Source organism: Pantherophis guttatus, chromosome 1 (assembly GCF_059756535.1).
Source record: "Pantherophis guttatus breed Tessera chromosome 1, ASM5975653v1, whole genome shotgun sequence".
Classification (NCBI taxonomy): Eukaryota; Metazoa; Chordata; class Lepidosauria; order Squamata; family Colubridae; genus Pantherophis; species Pantherophis guttatus.
This window is the reverse complement of record NC_142063.1, coordinates 224,639,047-224,656,453: the sequence shown is the minus strand read 5'-3', so window position 1 is coordinate 224,656,453 and position 17,407 is coordinate 224,639,047. Positions and strand designations below refer to the sequence as shown.

The window sequence follows — 17,407 nt, the reverse complement described above, 5'->3', positions numbered from 1 at the left end:
TATTATATTCACTGTCACACAACATCTTAGGTTCTGTTAAGTGTTAACTCCCCATTAAAAAGCTATTACATATTCATGTTTCATTTGCTTTATTTTTTGGTATTCTTTGCTTGTAGGCTGCCAAATTTTAAAGCGTAAGAATCCCTTTCATTTCTCATTAAAAAGAGGATATAATAATATTGCCAAACACGGTTAGACATAGCAAGATTAAAATGTCATGAGAATGTAGACTCAAGTGCTCAGTGTAATTTTTGTATCTGAGTGTCTTTGGATAGTAGAATGTGCTCCCTTTAGAATAATAATAAAAAAGGTTTAACATTAGCCCACCCCTTTTTAAAATGTGAAACTGTGGCTGTTAACATTTTCAAAATTTTAACTGCTTAAAGAATACTTTAAGTGTCCAGAGTGACAAGAAGATTACTCAAGAGTAAGAGGTAATGATGAGAGCCAGTCTGGTCTAGCCCTTAAGCTAACAAACTTGAAACCAGGAAACCTGCACCTCTAGTCCAGCTCAGTGACCCTAAACCACTTACTTTCTCTCATCTCTAGAAGGCAATGGCAAACCATTCCAAACACTGCAGGGATTAATCCAGGCAGTCCTCAGTATTATGCTGAAGTCAATGTGCATGATAGATAGATAGATATGCATGTATGTATGGTTGGTTGGTTGGTTGGTTGATTGGTTGGTTGGTTGCCTTTTGGGTTCAAGGAAGATGTATGAGTCAGCAAGTTTCACTCATAAAGGGAATTATTCAATGTGTCAAGGCAGTGAGAATTATCTAACGTATGATGGCTAGGCAAGCAGATCAGGACTCGTAGAGAGGAAGAGACTACGAGTAACCAAGATGGATTTGAACTGGCACCAGCAAGAAAGAGGTCCAAGTGCGTACTTTTCGCCGTGCCCTAGAGACCTTCCTGTTTCAGCAAGCCGGACTGGCCTAATATGAATTTTAAGTGGGTGTATGTGTGTTTTAATTTGAGGGCCAAATTGTATATATTTGTTTTAATTGGTTTTAAATTTTATAAGTTCATGTGTTTTAATGTGGCTGTACACCGCCCTGAGTCCCCTGGGAGAAGGGCGGTATAGAAATCCAATAAACTCTAAACTCTAAGAAAATGCAAGCTAACAGAAGGTTTTTTTAAGAGGTCTCTGACTGAGCAACCTTGTTAAGAAGAATGGTGGATGAGAAGTTTCTGTACTAGTAGTTGAAAATGCACTTTTTGGGGAAGGATAAGGGAGATCTTCAGCACACCTCTGCACACTGACAGTCCAGGCTTTTGAGTGCAAAAGTTATTGTTAGGTGCAACTAGTTTTGTTAACTGTGTAAGTAGATTGGGAGATCTGTAAGGTTATGTCTACTACAATTAGTAAAATAGATCCAAGCTTCATTTTGTTTCTGAATTCAAGTGCGTTGAATTCTATTAATAACCAGAAGTGCCTTGGGACTTTTTTGATCTTCAAGAGCAGGGCTGGCTAACTATGGCTCCTTTACGACCAGTGGATTTCAACTCCCAGAATTCATGAGCCAGCCATGGTTGTAAAGTTGCCATAGTTGCTACCCCTGTTCAGGAGCCTTTGGGAGCCTGCTGCTATTTGGAAGATTTAGTAGCAGAATTGATAAGAAGAAAAAATTATATAGGGATTAGAGGAAATTTTGTCTGGCAAATCTCTGGGGGACCGAATCTTCCCTCAGTTTCAATACGAGAGCTGGGGCCACAGGATTGTTTCTCTGTTTCAACTAAGTACAGCTTATTCAGAAACATTCTGAATATTCTCCAACTAGTAGTATTGTCTTGGAAGCACTTGCATGACTCTGCGTGGTGGTAACATTTATCACCTCATTGATTACTAAGGTTAATTTGGCTGATATGACTAGTTTGGTGGGTGTTTCCTTCCTTCTTTCCCCACCCACCTTGGGTGGGTGTCCCCGCCCCAAAGCTGTGTGCTGGTGGAAGAGGATGACCATCTCAGTTAAAAGTACATTCTCTGTCCTAATTGAAAAGGAATCCCACTGAATTCAAAGCTGTTGCATCCAAATAAATATCTGTATGCCTCTTTGTGTGTGTATGTGTGTGCATGTGTGAGTGCATGTGTTTGTGTGTGCAAGACTGTGTGTGCTTTACTATGCAAATTATTCTCTGGAAATTTTACCCAAAGCATTCCTATCTTGCCATTTTTTTACTGTAGAATCACGTTGGGCAATTCTCGAAGCCTTGATTAATGAATTTGAAAATTAATCTATAAACAATGTTAGATTATCATTAAGTAACTGTCAAGCTCCAAGGCAACCCAGAACGGAGTATTTTGAGGGAAGGAAAAAGAAATTCTGAAAGATTGGGTGGCATAGGCTGTTAGAAGCTAAATTATAGAGTTGGTTTTGTTCTGTTTCTTAAATATTGATCTATGAAAAGAAAATGATTGTAAAAAAGAAATGTATTCCCCCCCTTTTTTTTAATTCTCACCCTCTACTGAACCAAACTTACAGATGTCAGTTTCAGAAGTAATTTAAACAGTTAAAATATCTGCAGAACAGTCCAGCAAAATAGCTTCTAGACAGTGCAGGTAAATATGAGAAAAGGTGAAGAGGCTTCCCTAGTGAAATCATCCCTATAAATAGGTAACTGTTCCATCAGCAAAATTGAGGATTTAATACTAGAAGACCAAAGAGTTCATGAAACTGATAGGTAAGAGATTCAGTGAAATCAACAAGAGGCATTCCTTGAGAATACAGCTGTAATATTAGAGGTAAAAGGGTAATGGTTACAATCGAGCAAACCTTTTGGAGTGTTTTTATTCCTAGTTGAGCATCTGAAGCACCTTTTTGACAAAAGGGTGGAAATATATTTAACAGGTCTGATTCTTCCTTGTATTGCTAAAGATGCAGCTGATGAAAAAGTCCTAACAAACCTAAGTTCTAAGCAATTCTGTTCTCCAGGAGGGCTTTTTAGTAAGCCACAGTATCAGGAAAAATGGGGTTATGTATTTGGAGTGAGTAGAAAATCTTGGGTTTTATAATAGTGCCATCTGATATCTTGTCTCTATGTTGCAATTGCAGTGTTATATTTCCTAGAAGAGAGATTGCAATTTGGCTATTGTATTCAATAAAGCCTTTCTGAACAAGCATTTTTCATGTTTAGCATTGTCCTGTTATCCAATGTGGTGATGGTTAAAAGGTTTTAAGAGATTACTCAAATCTACCCAAAGTAGACCCATCTTTCACCATGACTCATGGTGTTCATATGACACCTTCACAGAGTTAACATAGTCTTCAGTCTGCATGAAGGAGGGCTGTTGCTTTCCTGCATTGTGTACTATAGATTACTGTAAAGAAGATCCTGATCAAATTACTCTCAGTTCCTTAAGAGGTGGGGAGAATGTAGCCCTCTAGGTATTGTTACCTGTCTAAGCTTCTCTTACCGTTTGTCATGCTGACAAACGATCTACAGTAGAACCCCTGGTCATGAACACTTTTGACCATGACCAAATCAGATTCCAACAAAAAAAAAATCCACTTTTTTTTTTCGCGGCCGATTTCCCCTTCTAAGCCATTTCTTTTTTTAAGCATCAAATTTCCAAAATTAGGTTCAGGTCACGACCAAATCAGTTTGCAACCAAAGTTATGGAACGAATTATGGTCAAGACCAGAGGTTCTACTGTATTTCAACAACATCAGGAGGATTCAGGTACCCAACGGCCACCATCATTTGGATGTTCAGGGCTTAGTAACCTCCCTGGTATATGATTCGATCTTCCAGTCTTACATAAGTAGGATCCCTTTATATGAGCAGCTTGCAAAAAATAAAAAAATAAATCTGGTCTGATTCTCCCAAGCTTCTCTAAAGCAGGGGTGTCAAACTGGGGGCTTGCGGTCCTGATGTGTCATGCACAGACCACACCCATTCCAGCTCTGCAAATGTGGTCCACCAGCAGCCCACAGAGCTGGCAGTGGAGTTGGACAATGAGGAGGCTGGGGAGGAACATGGGCCAGTCCTGGAGTCTGGGGAAGACTCAAACGAGGGCTCTACGTCGGAGGCAGAGATGGGGTCAGGGCCATCTGGGAGTTACATGGACTCCAGAGCCTCCAGAGTCGGACATCAGAGAGGCAGAGAAACAGGAGAAGCCTGTTCCTAGTGCACACTTGCGCAGAGCTGCCAGAAGGCAAGAACAGTTAAGACTAAAGAATGACTCGGGAGTAAGGCCTGGAGATGATTGGCCCCTCCCATAAGGCTTAAAAGAGGAGCAAAGACATGTGGGCCCTTTGCAGGAAAGCAGTGTTCTTAATTCTGTTCCCAATTGGCATCTCTGTTTGATTCTGGACTCCGTGTGGCTTTGCCAAGTAGGTCTTTGGCAGCATGTCAAGGAAGATAAAGGTTCTTGATTTTCCCAAAGGACTTCTCCCGAAGGACTTTTTGCAACTAATTGGGACTCAACTGTGAATGAACGTAATTCACAGCTGTTGCAATAAAAGAGGTTTTTGGGACTACTCGTGTGTTTTAATGACTCAGGAAGCCTAGATCACAACAAAATGGGAAAAAGTCATGAAACATCATGTGACGGTAACATGACACCACAAGTTTGCTCGAGAGTTTTTCTGAGGAATCCAAGTTGTATGACAATTATTTTGAAGTAGAAGCAACCAAATTAATGTGAAAGCTTTTATAAAATCCTTACTGAGCCAGGACAAGACTTTTCAGACTATAAGATGAAGGTGCAATATAGGCTCTTGGGCTTCAAATGGAAAGGCAAAGCAAACTAGCAATCAAACAAAGATCTCATGTCTCCAATGTTGGGTCAGAAAGAAGTAGTGGGAGCTGAACCACAACTTGTTTTTTTCAGAATGTATATCACCGGAGCCACTGCAAATAATAGCAATTTTGTTTACACACTGAGGTTGTTTGGTGACCTTGTTCTGATAGGGGACGCTTTTCGTGTTTTTTCATACCTAGCTATGCTTCCTGCACAACAAATGGGTGACAGTCAAAGAAATAGCATTGGAAAAAAACCGCAAAGTAATAAAAGAGCAGTTCTGAATGTCATTGATGCTAAGGATTGTGTTTTTTCTACAGGGAAAAAATCTTCCCAGTCCATTTCCTTGATATATGTAGCTTGGTATACAACTGATAGACATTTTTCTATTGTTATACAACTGGGGGGGAAATGTCCATTGTGCATTAGCGTTGTTTACCTTATAAACTCTAACCATAAATCAGCAAATCATCTAATGATTGCCTGTGGGTGGTGATAATATGATGAAAGAAAAATAGGAAGAGTACACACAAGGATTGTATTTTGCAGTTAAGGGCAATAGGTACTAAAATTCTCTCTTTACATTTAAAATAAAACAAACAAAAAAATCTAAAGGGATATTACAGTAAAACAGATACAGCAGTGTTTCTTAATCTTGGCAACTGCAAGATCTGCAGACTTCAACTCCCAGAATTCCCTCATTATTGAGTTACAGGTTCAAATATATTATTCATTATAACTTACATTATAGAGCTAACAGCTGTAGTGTGTGCCTTTGAGTCCGTTTTTGACTCCTGGTGACTGCAGGAGTAGTCCCTGAAACTTTCTTGACCAGGTGTTTTTAGAGGTGGTTTGCATTGCCTCCTTCCTAGGGCTAAGAGAAAGAGAGTGGTCCAAAATCATCCAGTTGGCTTTGTATCCAAGGTGGGACATGGCATGCTGACTGCTAACTTGATGCCTTAACCACTACACCAAATTATCTTTTTAACATGTAGATGATGCCTGAAATCAAGCTCCAATGAAAAATTAGAGAGAAAGAGATTTTTTAAGCATAGTGTTATTGGAAGGCAAATTGTTAACATCTTCGTATCTGTATTTTGCCAAGAAGCAAACAATAGGAAGACACACACCCCCCAAATTACATCCAAATCATGTGCTTATTTTCCTTAGTTGCCTAAATAATGTGCGCTTATGGCCATTGATAGGTTGCTATACAGAGGTTGGCATATTCATATTCAGTATGTTGTCAATGATAGCATCTGTTCTTTTACACTTCAACTCAGATCTTTGTGAACTGTACATGCATGGTTACTTTTTATTAAAAAGATAAAGATAACCTCTATCACCCCTTCCTTTTGGGCTTCTGAAAAGCTCATCTCCACATTGGGCACTGAAGGAAATAGAAGGACCAGCATCACAGATTGGTAATGTGATATAGTATCACTATAATTTCAAATTGTTGTATATAAGTGTTCAAAATTAATTATTCCCACCTGGATTTTAAAATTTGTTAAAATTAGTAGATCAGAAGACAGTTGGAAGAAAATATGTAATGAACAGACAAGAAATCTGATATCTGATATTGGACTAAGCTTATGTTTTATAGAATCAGAGTTAGAAGGTCATTTTTCCAACATTCAGTTTTATACCAGATTATCTCTGAGCACCACGTGGACTCTATTTGAAGACCTCAAATGCAGAAGTCATGACAGCAAGTCATTCCAATGGCTAATGGCTTCTACTGCCAAGAAGTTCCTCCTCCTTCCTTGACTGATTCTGCTGCTGCCCTCTGGGAATAAGTCTACTCCTTCTTCCACATGACAACCCTTTGGGTATTTGAAAACCCATATCCACCTCAGTCACTTCTTCTCTGTGTTAAACATACCCAGATCCATTAACTGTTCCACACAGTTTCAAGGTTCCTAATTTCTTTGGTAGTCCTTCTCTGACAGTTCATAGAAGTCATGCCAAAAGACATCCGTAGAATTGCTGCAGATTTGCCCAATTTATTTTATTTAACAGTAGCTTTGGATAGCGAGATGGGAGACGAGAAGTGCTTCCTATCTTGTCATAAGATTTGTCGTAAGACCCTTTATGAATCATAACTTGGGGCTTTACAGCAATAGTATAAAAAAATAATGAAAAGTAAAATTAAAATTAAAAAAGGAAAAGAAGATGATGTATAAATGAACTGACAATTGACTTCTATTTATTTTCCAAAGTAATATAATAGTGATTTGTCAATTCGGCAATTTAAAATGTCTTACGCTGGACTCAGACATTATATCTTGTCCAAAAGATCAAATAATTAAACACACACACCCAAATTCTTACTGGATAGGAATTTGACCTTCACTTTGAATAAAAGAACCCTAATGCAATGATAGTGGATTAATATATGATTATTATTGGTTCATCTCAATCAGCCAGAGGTTTAGACTGGATCTGGCATTTTTATCCACCTATTGAGTCCTTCGCAAGGGCTGCAGATGTGGATGTTTTATGGTGTTAGAGGTATCGTCTGCAGGATGTAAGCTGTTCGGAGTAAAGCCGCCTTTTGCAATTGACTGATGGTGAATGTATCAATGCCAATGGTGTTCAAGTGGTGCTCCGGTTGTTTTGGGATTGCACCTCTGGCACCTATTACTACTTTGCTTTCTTTTGCCACAGTCATTCTATTTCTATTTGCAGGTCTTAGTGTTTTGTGATCTTCTCCAAATCTTTCTCTTTTATTCTGCTGTCTCCAGGTACTGCCACATCCACTATCCGGACACTTTTGTCTTTCTTATCGCCAGTTATTAAGTCTGAGGTATTACATGGCAGGTGCTTGTCTGTTTGAATTCGAAAGTCCCAGAGCCCTTTAGCTTCTTTATTTTCTATGACTTTCTCTGTTTTGTGGTCCCAGCAGTTCTTGCTTGCAGGCAAATGGTATTTTCTTGCAGATCTTATTATTTTCGCACTCCAACAGAAAAAGCACGGAAGGGTAATGTTGATGGTGAGATGCACCTCTCCTAGGATTTCAGCATATTGGTTATTCAGCTCAAAGACCCTCACCTGCGTCACAACTATGAGCATAAGGCGCAATATTAATCTCACACTGTCTCCTCATTTTTATGGCAAGGGATTTCCTCATATCTCGCCCCCAACCAGTTCTTTAGATTCCTTGAGCAATGGCTTGACAAGAGGAAGAAGACAAGTTCTAGATTTGCACATTCATGTTTGCAGGGTTTTTTTTCCCTTCTCCTTTATGGATATTTCCTTCAGAGACATATATACAATATATTTCATGGATAAAAGAGAAATTGCTAGTATTTTAACGTTTTAATAAAACACAATCCCCCTAGCTGTCAACCAGTGTAATGTGCAATGTGATATAGTAGTGCCTTGGGAAATATGTACTAAGATGTTTGCCAGTAATGAAACAAAATAGCTGTTTTATATTAGTCCTTTTTCCCCTTTTACAAGTGCAAAAGCTACAGTATGGAATCATATTTTACCAAATATCAAACTATGCAGAAAGTTACAGACATTCTAAGAAGGACATCAGGAAATGGTCAGTATACTGATGCCTATTTTATATTAATGTCAGTATTTAGATATATAGATACGTATCTCAGAAACCACTATAATTCTGCAAATAGAATGAAAGTCATATATTAATGAAGCTAAAATTAATGAAATTAATTGTTAATTGAAATTAATGTTTTGACCAATTCATAGCACGTTGCAAATTAATGTTACCCACCCATTCAATCTTTAGATCATTCTGAATCAACTCGCATTCCCTCCTCTTTGTCCTCACAATCCACAGCTCAGGAATATGATCAGCACAGAGGTGAAATTCAACAGGTTCTGACTGGTTCTGGAGAACTGGTAGTGGAAATTTTGAGCAGTTCGGAGAACCGGCAAATACCACCTCTGGCTGGCCGTGGGGTGGGAATGGAGATTTTGCAATATCCTTCCCCCAGGAGTGGGGAGGGAATGGAGATTTTGCAGTATCCTTCCCCTGCCACGCCCACTAAGCCATGCCCACCAAGCCACACCATGCCCACCAAGCCACGCTCACAGAACCAGCAGTAAAATAATTTGTATTTCACCACTGGGTCAGCATATCTAGATATGCTTATAATTCTGGAGCTCAAAGAGGGTATTTTCAAACAATCTCAACTCTGCCCAATACTGTGGATAGCTGAGTGCTAACAATGTTAGCTAATGAGCATTGGTTATTTGATCCAAACTTACAATTGTTGAATTTCTCTTTTGTTCTCACAACCCCAGATATTTAAAAAAGGAGGAAGGGAGGAGGGGAAGGAGGGAGGGAAGGAAGAGAAGGGAGGGAGGGAGAGAGGAAGGAAGGAAGGAAGGAAGGAAGGAAGGAAGGAAGGAAGGAAGGAAGGAAGGAAGGAAGGAAGGAAGGAAGGAAGTTTCTAGACCCCTGTCCCATACATAGGGCACACATTTATCCACACAAAATTATGTGCATTTATCTGGTGTTTGGCAAAGGAATGTGCTTGCATGGGTCAGCTGTAATAAATGATTTTTTTAAAAAATCTATTAGCAAATGCATATGTACAAAAAAGATGACACTTTCTTCTCTCTATGCCAACAGATCAGCACTGCAGGAGTGTGTGTGTGTGTGTGTGTGAGAGAGAGAGAAGTTCCATGCTATAGCAGAGCTGCCTTCCAGTCAGTTCCCCAGCCTGACTCAATGGAAACAGAGGTGATAGATAAGAAGGGTAATAAGCAGTCTTTCCAGGGAGAAAAGAAACATCCACAGGCACAACTGACTCAAGTTTGGGTTTCACCCATCAGTAAAGCAAGAAAAGGGGGTGGGTGGGTGGGAACTGATTTGGAAAGGGGCAAAGAACCAGAATGTGTAGAAGTTTGAGATAATTGATGGGATCTTTTGGTCAGGGTCAACAAATGATGGCTATGAAGTGAGGCTCCTACCTTATAGCAATGCATAGTAAGTTCAGTATTCAAGTCTCCATGCAAGGCAGCATTTGGAAGAATGAATCCATACCACAAGCAGGGCCAAAAAGAAAGATCATGCCTATCCTTCACTTATTCATTCTTATAACGTTCTACCCCCTCCATTTCCTTTACCTGCCACTGTCACAACGCCCTATTTACATTATGGGAAACATATGGAAAAGAAGTGGGAAGAACTTAAGAACTAAAACTGAAACAACTGGTCCATGTTCAGCCAACTCACTTCCCAGAATTATTGGGGAAAAAATGAAGGAGGGAGGACTACATATGGTACCTTGATACCCTAAGCTACAACTAGGATGTAAATTTAACAGATAAAAAGCTGCTGGGGGAACATTAAGAGCCTACATGTTGTTTGCCCTTTATTTCTTTCATTTGCTGTTCTTTAAAGAAAAATGTAAATAGAGATGAAAACAGAAAATAATCTTATCTTCGTTATTTCATGTTCACAGTTTTACCATGTAGGCTAAAAGAAAAATCCCTTCCAGCGAGATGTATTACAGAACCAGAGTGCCACAAATCAATAACCTGAAACAAATGCATACATGTTTCACATGGGTGGGTTTTAAAATAAGTATATTTAACCATACCCCAGTAAAATATGATGTAAATATATAGCAACTCAACATATTGGTATGCCCAAGATACAATTCCCACACAGAATTGTAATCTCTGGTGTTGTAGCGAGGGTGACTCCAGCTATGGATTTATGGTTATTCATATGAGCTCTGGAGGAATTTGACTGTCATTATGCGCAGCTGTTATGTTTTATACATACACACATACAACACAGAGAGAATATATATAGTCCCATAAAGTCCATGACAGAGAATAGAAAAGGCATGTTAGTCTCTTTGTTACAGTCACTAAGTTGAGAGGCATGGATCTGCAGAATGGAGTGTGCTCTACTAATGTAGCTTTCTCATTATTCAGAGCTCTGATTTTCATGGTTTCTAGAAGTTGCACAATAGTTCGGTCTTCCAGCTGGAAATGCCCAGCCTCTGCTTGAGAATGTGATGAAGGAGGAGAATTTAATTCATTTTTCGCATGGTTCTAATTGTAGAGTTGGAATAGAATGCCTGATTTAGCATTTCAAAACCTGGCATTGGAGGAAGGAAAAAAAGAGGAAGAAGGCGTTTGATTGCATGCATAGAATATACCAGAATATGGACATTATACTGAATGTTTGTAGGGAATGGGATTAATTTGCTTGCCTATACTCATCAAAGCTTTTTCTCACTTTATAAAACTGTTATCTCACATTTTACACCATGTCCCGCTTTTCATCAGAAATACAATTCAGTCCTGTTATTTTGTAGTTGCCAAGACAGCCATATTGTATGGAATGTCAATGGATGGGACGATACATCACACTAAGCCATGTTGTGGCTTGTTTGATTTTTGGCACACCATACAATTTTAATTCAGCAGTTTTGTAAGCCATAGTTCATAATTTAGTAAAATGTACAGGACCTAACTTTTGAAGCTTATTCAAAAAAAAATAATAATCATGGCTTAGTATTGATATGAGAGAATATGTGTAGCAGGGTTGAACTGTTGGGTCCTTGGATGTTTCTGAGCTTAGATGTTTTATGCGGACGTTTCATTACCAAACTAGGGAACATCATCAGTGCTAAGGTTAATGTCATGTGTGAACTAGCTCAATAGAAAGGATCCTAGAAGAAAGAAGTTATGGTAGGTAGTCTCACAATAATGGTTGGTTTTATTTTACTGAGACTAGGAGTTACTAAGAATGCTTCATGAGTCACTGTGCTTTGTGGCCTGACCCATTGTTGCTGATAGAACAGCACAATATGACATTATGTGGACAGTCATAAAAATTGAACTATTTCCTGTTTCCTACAGGATGCCTCATCATTCTGTACCCCAGAAGAGATCCTTTTTCTACCTTCCTCTTCCAATATGGAATTGCCTCTCCTCAGAGTTGCATTTAAGCCCCCAACTTTTTGTATGAATATATCTCCTTTCAGGATACTTTTAATTGATAGAGGGTTCAGTATTCCTTGTATTGTTCAGTTCAATCTGTTTCTCATTGTAAATATACTTTCTTTGAAAAGTTTGCTAGGCTCCTTCGGTGCTTACCAAAACAGAAAAGTGGGGTAGAAACAAAGCTCTTGCTGGGCTCAGTCTGTGCCTGGCCTATCCTTGTTACTGACTTATTGGCCTTGATTTCTGGCCTGATTTCCCTCTTTGGTTTTAGAACCCGATTCTGCCTACATTGCCTGAAAACTTACATATATTTCCATTAGTTTACTGACCAAGGCGGTTGCCTGAATTTTTTCCATGGTTCACGCAGCATATTTTTCATTAACACAGCAGCCATTCTTATCTGGAGTTTCTTGAGGTTGCAGTTAGAACCTTCTGCTTATCTTAATAATTAAGCTACAGCCTTACAAAGGCATTAGAAATTATATCAATTTTGCCCACTTTTACAAAAACCTAATTTGCTCAGTGTTCTGAATTATTTCTATTCAGATTTATTTTTCAAAAGGGAAACAACCACTCAGATAATTATATAAAAATCCATCAGGAACATAGTTATAGACCAACTTGTCAGATGGACTTTAATGCCTGATGGAATTTAAATATACGGATTATACAAAGGTGTTGATTATAATATACTTGAGAATTAAGATTTTATTCTTTGGTAGCAATACAGGTTAGCTGAACATCTACTTTGAGCAAAGTAGGGGCATGACAAAATGAACTGGTGCTTTTTCCTATAATAAAAATACAATGTGGTACTAATTTAACTGTCTGTGAATGTCCTCCTGTATACAGGAGGATAACAGCCAGATATATTCATTTTGGACAGCTATTTTAAACAAAGCCAAAATCAGTTGGGAATATAAGAGTCGGGATTCTATTGTTGTCAGTTTTTTAAAGATACCTGTTCACATTGGTTAATGAAAGGATTATATTTAAATTTATCCAGCAAATAAATCTCACCGAACTGAAATTTGAGCATAAATGTGATAAAGTACTGCACAGTGCCACTGATCATTCAGCTCTGATTCTACAAGACCCAAGGACTTGTTACCATGATCCATAATTTATTTATTCTGATAGACCGCAAACTCTGAAAAATTATGCATCATTTAAAAAGGATCATGAAAGCGACTGTTACTAATATAGATGGGGTACTGATTAGACTATGGGGTGTGGTGGCCCAGTGGTTAAGACTCTGGGCTTGTTGATCAGAAGGTTGGTAGTTCAATACCCAAACAAGGCATGACAAGGTGGAGCTGCTGGTCCTGTACCAGCTCTCCCAACCTAGCAGTTCAAAAGCAGGTGAATGCAAGTAGACAAAGAGGTACCACTTTGGTTGGAAGGTAACAGTGTTCCATGTGCCTTTGGCATATAGTCATGCTGTCCACATGACCATAGAAACATCTTCAGCTAACACTGGCTTCTTTGGCTAAGAAATGCAGATGAGCACCGACCCCTCCTAGAATTGGACACAAATGGGCAGGGGAAACCTTTACCTTTAAACTTAAAGCACTTAGGGCTGCATTAACATCCTGCACAAGTCATAATTTGTTGAGAATGGGGAGGGCAAGTGTTGAGGCATCTCCTAATTGTGACGGAATGTGAGTTTGGAGAAGACAGGAGGGGAGGGGGGTTTCCTGCAAGTGTAGCATGATTTCTCAGGAAGGAGGTAGTACATTCCAGAAAGAAACCCAAATTAAGAGACTGTGTGGTGCAGAGCTAGATGTGCCAGGGAGAATGAGATTCAGAGTAGCCATCTCCCAGGATGTAACTGTTAGGTTAGAAAGTTATAACTTTAGTCTGGCAAGATTCCATCCACTTGGTATAAGCAGATAAAGAATTGGACTCGATTGGATTTCACTGTGTCGTCTTTGGGCTTGGGCCTGACACTAATCACCTTAGAGAGCAATCCTAACGCATTATATGGAGTGCAACTCCAGCTTATAGATGAGAGGTGATGGCATGGTTAAATTTTCATGCTGTTAGCTCATTATAAACACAGTTAGTTAATTCTCTTGAGGGAGAGGAAATAACTCATACGCCCTTAATTCAGTGTAGCGTTCAAATACAAAATTAAAGCTACAGCACTTTCCCCCATCAACTGAAACAAAACTGATTGAGCTCAAAAGAACTTAACTCACTGTACAGTGATGGTGTCTCAAAGAATTAGAGAGCCAGTGCTGCGCTAAGGGGTTGGGTTAAGTTTGCAGGAGTTCAAACAGAAGTCCACTCTCAGGCATGGACCTGATGATTTTGGCCCCTTCGGTGTCTCTTAGTTCAAAATACACCACATAGTCAGGATATAACCGAGGACAATCCCCAGGAAGATGCTTAATTTCCTAGAAAGAAAATAGAATAGAAATCTAGAAAATAAACAAGAACTTGATAAGTAAATAAATAATAAAATATTAGTAAAGAATCAGTGATTCTTTCTGAAGGTATATTAAAGCTATACAACAAACTCCAGAACAAATAATACTAGCGTGATTTTCATAAAGAGGTACAGAAAACAACTGAACCTGTTGAAAGTATAATGAATACATGAAAGACTAAAACCTCCTTCAGGCATTCTGAAAAATAATGCATGGAGGAGAGGCAAAGAAATGCACTCCTACTCTCTCTGTCATTTCACCCTATTATCAGTGAAGTGTGCAAAGAAACTAAGATGACTTACAGAAACTAAATGCACTTACAGCTTCTTTTCAGACAACAACATTGGGAGGTTGGTTTAGAGGGATCAATGGGGAATCATCCATTTTAGTATGAAAAAATAAATATTTGAAATAAATTTAGTCATCTATCCTCCTTTGTCTTAACTCAGTACAGTCCTCTGCATCAGGGCTCAACTCATCTGCAATGTTGCAGTTGGGTTGGATAGAAGTATTTAAACAATAGAACGTGATATAATAAAACAGTGGCTAGGTCTTTTTTTTTTAACCTGTTTGTTAATTTTGGGTGAATGAATTTAATTTGATTTGATTTGATTTAATCAATTTATGCACCGCCTGACTCCAGATGTCTTTGGATGGGTCAAGGTGTAATGACAATAAATATAAAATGAATAATCAGAGATAAAATAATAAAGAGAAAAATAAGAACAACGATTTTAAAAATAAAGAACAAGACAGTGATCCAGCAACAGCACACAAAATGCATTCCAAAAGGGCTTTTGTGGGTGCTTGATCACAAATACAATTAGTTTTGTCCTTACATGGCTCTAAAATATCAAAGTAAGAAAATAAAGTTACTGTATGCTCTTGTGTTAAATAATATTCATTGCTTTTGAAAATGTAAAAGGTCTTCTTCGAAAACAGATGAGCATGAATTCTTTCTGTTTCTAGGGAAAAAAAAACATTGTTTTATTTGGGAGATTGGATTTCTATCTATAAATAGTAGAAATCATTATAGCTAAAAGTAGGATGCAGTGGTAATAGTCAAAGAAATATCAACATGCCTGAGGTATATTTTTCACGGTGACATGTTTTTCCTGGTAGTGATAATGTTTGGCAATGGTAAATTAATTATTTTAAAAAAAAAAACACTAGCTGGCTACATAAGACTGCATGGCAGGACATACAGTATGATGTGCAGGCCTGTCTGCTGCAACTTTCAGCCACATATGTGCACAGAAATAAAGGAATGTAAAAAGAGCACAGAAATGTGAACAAAACTGGGACTTGCTTGCAAGATTTGCTTTGAGAACAAGAGCATGCTAAAGAATCATCCAGAGTCAATCCAAGGTTTTAGAGTTGGGTCAAGGTTATTGGTTAGTCTAAAGATCAGAGATCCAAAAAGCAGAATGTCACACTCGAGCTGAATGTCAAGCATTATGTCCAGCAATGAGAACAAGGGCAGAGTAGATCCTTATATAGACTGCAGCCAGCTGTCATTAGTCAGAAGATTTACTTCTTGGCCAGGAGCCTAATAGACCTTCTTTGTTCTGCTCTCCTCTCTACCTATCACATGCATGGGCTGGGAGGTTCAACCTCCTCTGACGTTTCCTGTTGCTTAGATATTCCCTGTGTTTGATCATCCTCGTGTGATTCTTCCTGAGGCTGACATATCAAAGGCTCTTCTGGAGCTTCCTCTTCAGCATCAGAAACTGAGTCCTGTACCTGAATCATGATAGCCCTATTATAAACCAGGTGTACTTTGCTTGATTAGCGATAAATATCCAAATGTGTACCAGTGGTGGGATTTACCAGTTCGGACCTGTTTGAGCGAATCGGTCACTCCAACAATCAACTGGGAGTGAACCAGTTCACTCTGACGATCAATTGGGCCCACCCACCCCTGTGCTTTACTTACCTTTATTTCCTCGTGTGCTCAGCGAACAGTTGTTACACCGGTTGAATCCCACCACTGATGTGTACCCAGCAGTATAGCCAAACGTAGAGTTTTATCACAATAGCAACTGAGCAGATTTGGAAATCCTCCTAGAAATTTTTATAGATCAGTGCACTGATTAAAAAAAAAAAAAGAGTGCATTCTCCTCCACAGACCAGCTGAAGCAATTAGTTAAAATATGAGATATTACAACCTCAAGGATAAAGTCAACACCACAAGACATCCTCAACTGTCTTCATTGTCCTATCGAAATGTAGATATGGGCAGTCCTGAAATAGGATGTTGCTAAAACTCTCCCCAACACCATCAATTGCACTATTAAGCTTATCTACAATGACTGTTTTCCTTGGAGGTAATGGAGGTAAACAATGTCCAAGAAATAAATAGATTTGGAGAAAGGTCTGCTGTGGAGGCCAGGGAAATTTGATTCCGTCACTTTGTGATTCCTGATCAAAAACTCATTGCTTAATCTCCGAGTTGGCTTAATCTCCCCAAATCAGGCATTATTATTGCGGGACCGCCTTCTGCCGCCAATAGCCTCCCACCGTCCAGTACGCTCCCACAGAGAGGGACTCCTCAGGGTGCCGTCGGCCAGGCAATGTCGGCTGGCGACCCCCAGGGGGAGGGCCTTCTCTGTGGCAGCCCCTGCCCTCTGGAACGATTTGCCCCCGGAGATAAGAAGGATATCGGATCTTCGGGTCTTTCGCCGAGCCCTGAAAACTCTTCTTTTCCAGCAAGCAGGGCTGGCGTGAACCCCACCCCCCTTTTTTAGTTTTTAATGGGTATTAATTGTTTAGTTTTAATTTGTTAATGGGTTTTAATTCGCACTGTTTTAATTCGGGCCAAAGTATATAATTCTTTTAATTAATTTTAAATTTTGTATTGTTATGTATTTTAGTTTTGGCTGTGCACCGCCCTGAGTCCACCAGGAGAAGGGCGGTATAGAAATTGAATAAATAAAATAAATAAATATTATGGATTGTACTAAGAGTCCACAGTATATCAAGGCAATGTCTTTTCTCTAAGAAGAGACAACAAATCGGTAAGAATCAAAGGAACCAGAGAATCCACCCCCCCCGCAGCTGCCCAATTAATTTTAGCTAAAAATTCAAGTTGTAGATTCTCGTATTAGCCTTCCCTGAGACAAAGCCATATTTTAGCTGGACAAAAGCCTTTGATACATAGTGAACAACGCAGCTTCTCAGGTTAGCAAATGGTCCCGGACATATACAAGTGCCAAACTTAATAAAATGCAAAACTGACAGAAAAGATTTGTCTTGGCCTTTCTAAGGTGCAGCACTTCAAATGCCA

The 17,407-nt window shown here is 39.0% G+C and overlaps 1 protein-coding gene and 1 long non-coding RNA gene across 3 annotated transcripts in view; one reads left to right on the top strand and one right to left on the bottom strand.

Moving 5' to 3' along the window:
• KHDRBS2 (KH RNA binding domain containing, signal transduction associated 2) overlaps window positions 1–17,407 on the top strand; it is a 413,845-nt gene that overhangs the window by 273,303 nt on the left and 123,135 nt on the right. The window lies entirely within an intron of this gene.
• LOC117676880 (uncharacterized) lies at window positions 10,761–15,078 on the bottom strand. The gene is made up of 3 exons (XR_004594542.3): window positions 14,998–15,078; window positions 13,891–14,088; window positions 10,761–10,838 (listed from the first exon to the last, which is right to left on the bottom strand). It is a non-coding gene; the product is annotated as an uncharacterized LOC117676880 (long non-coding RNA).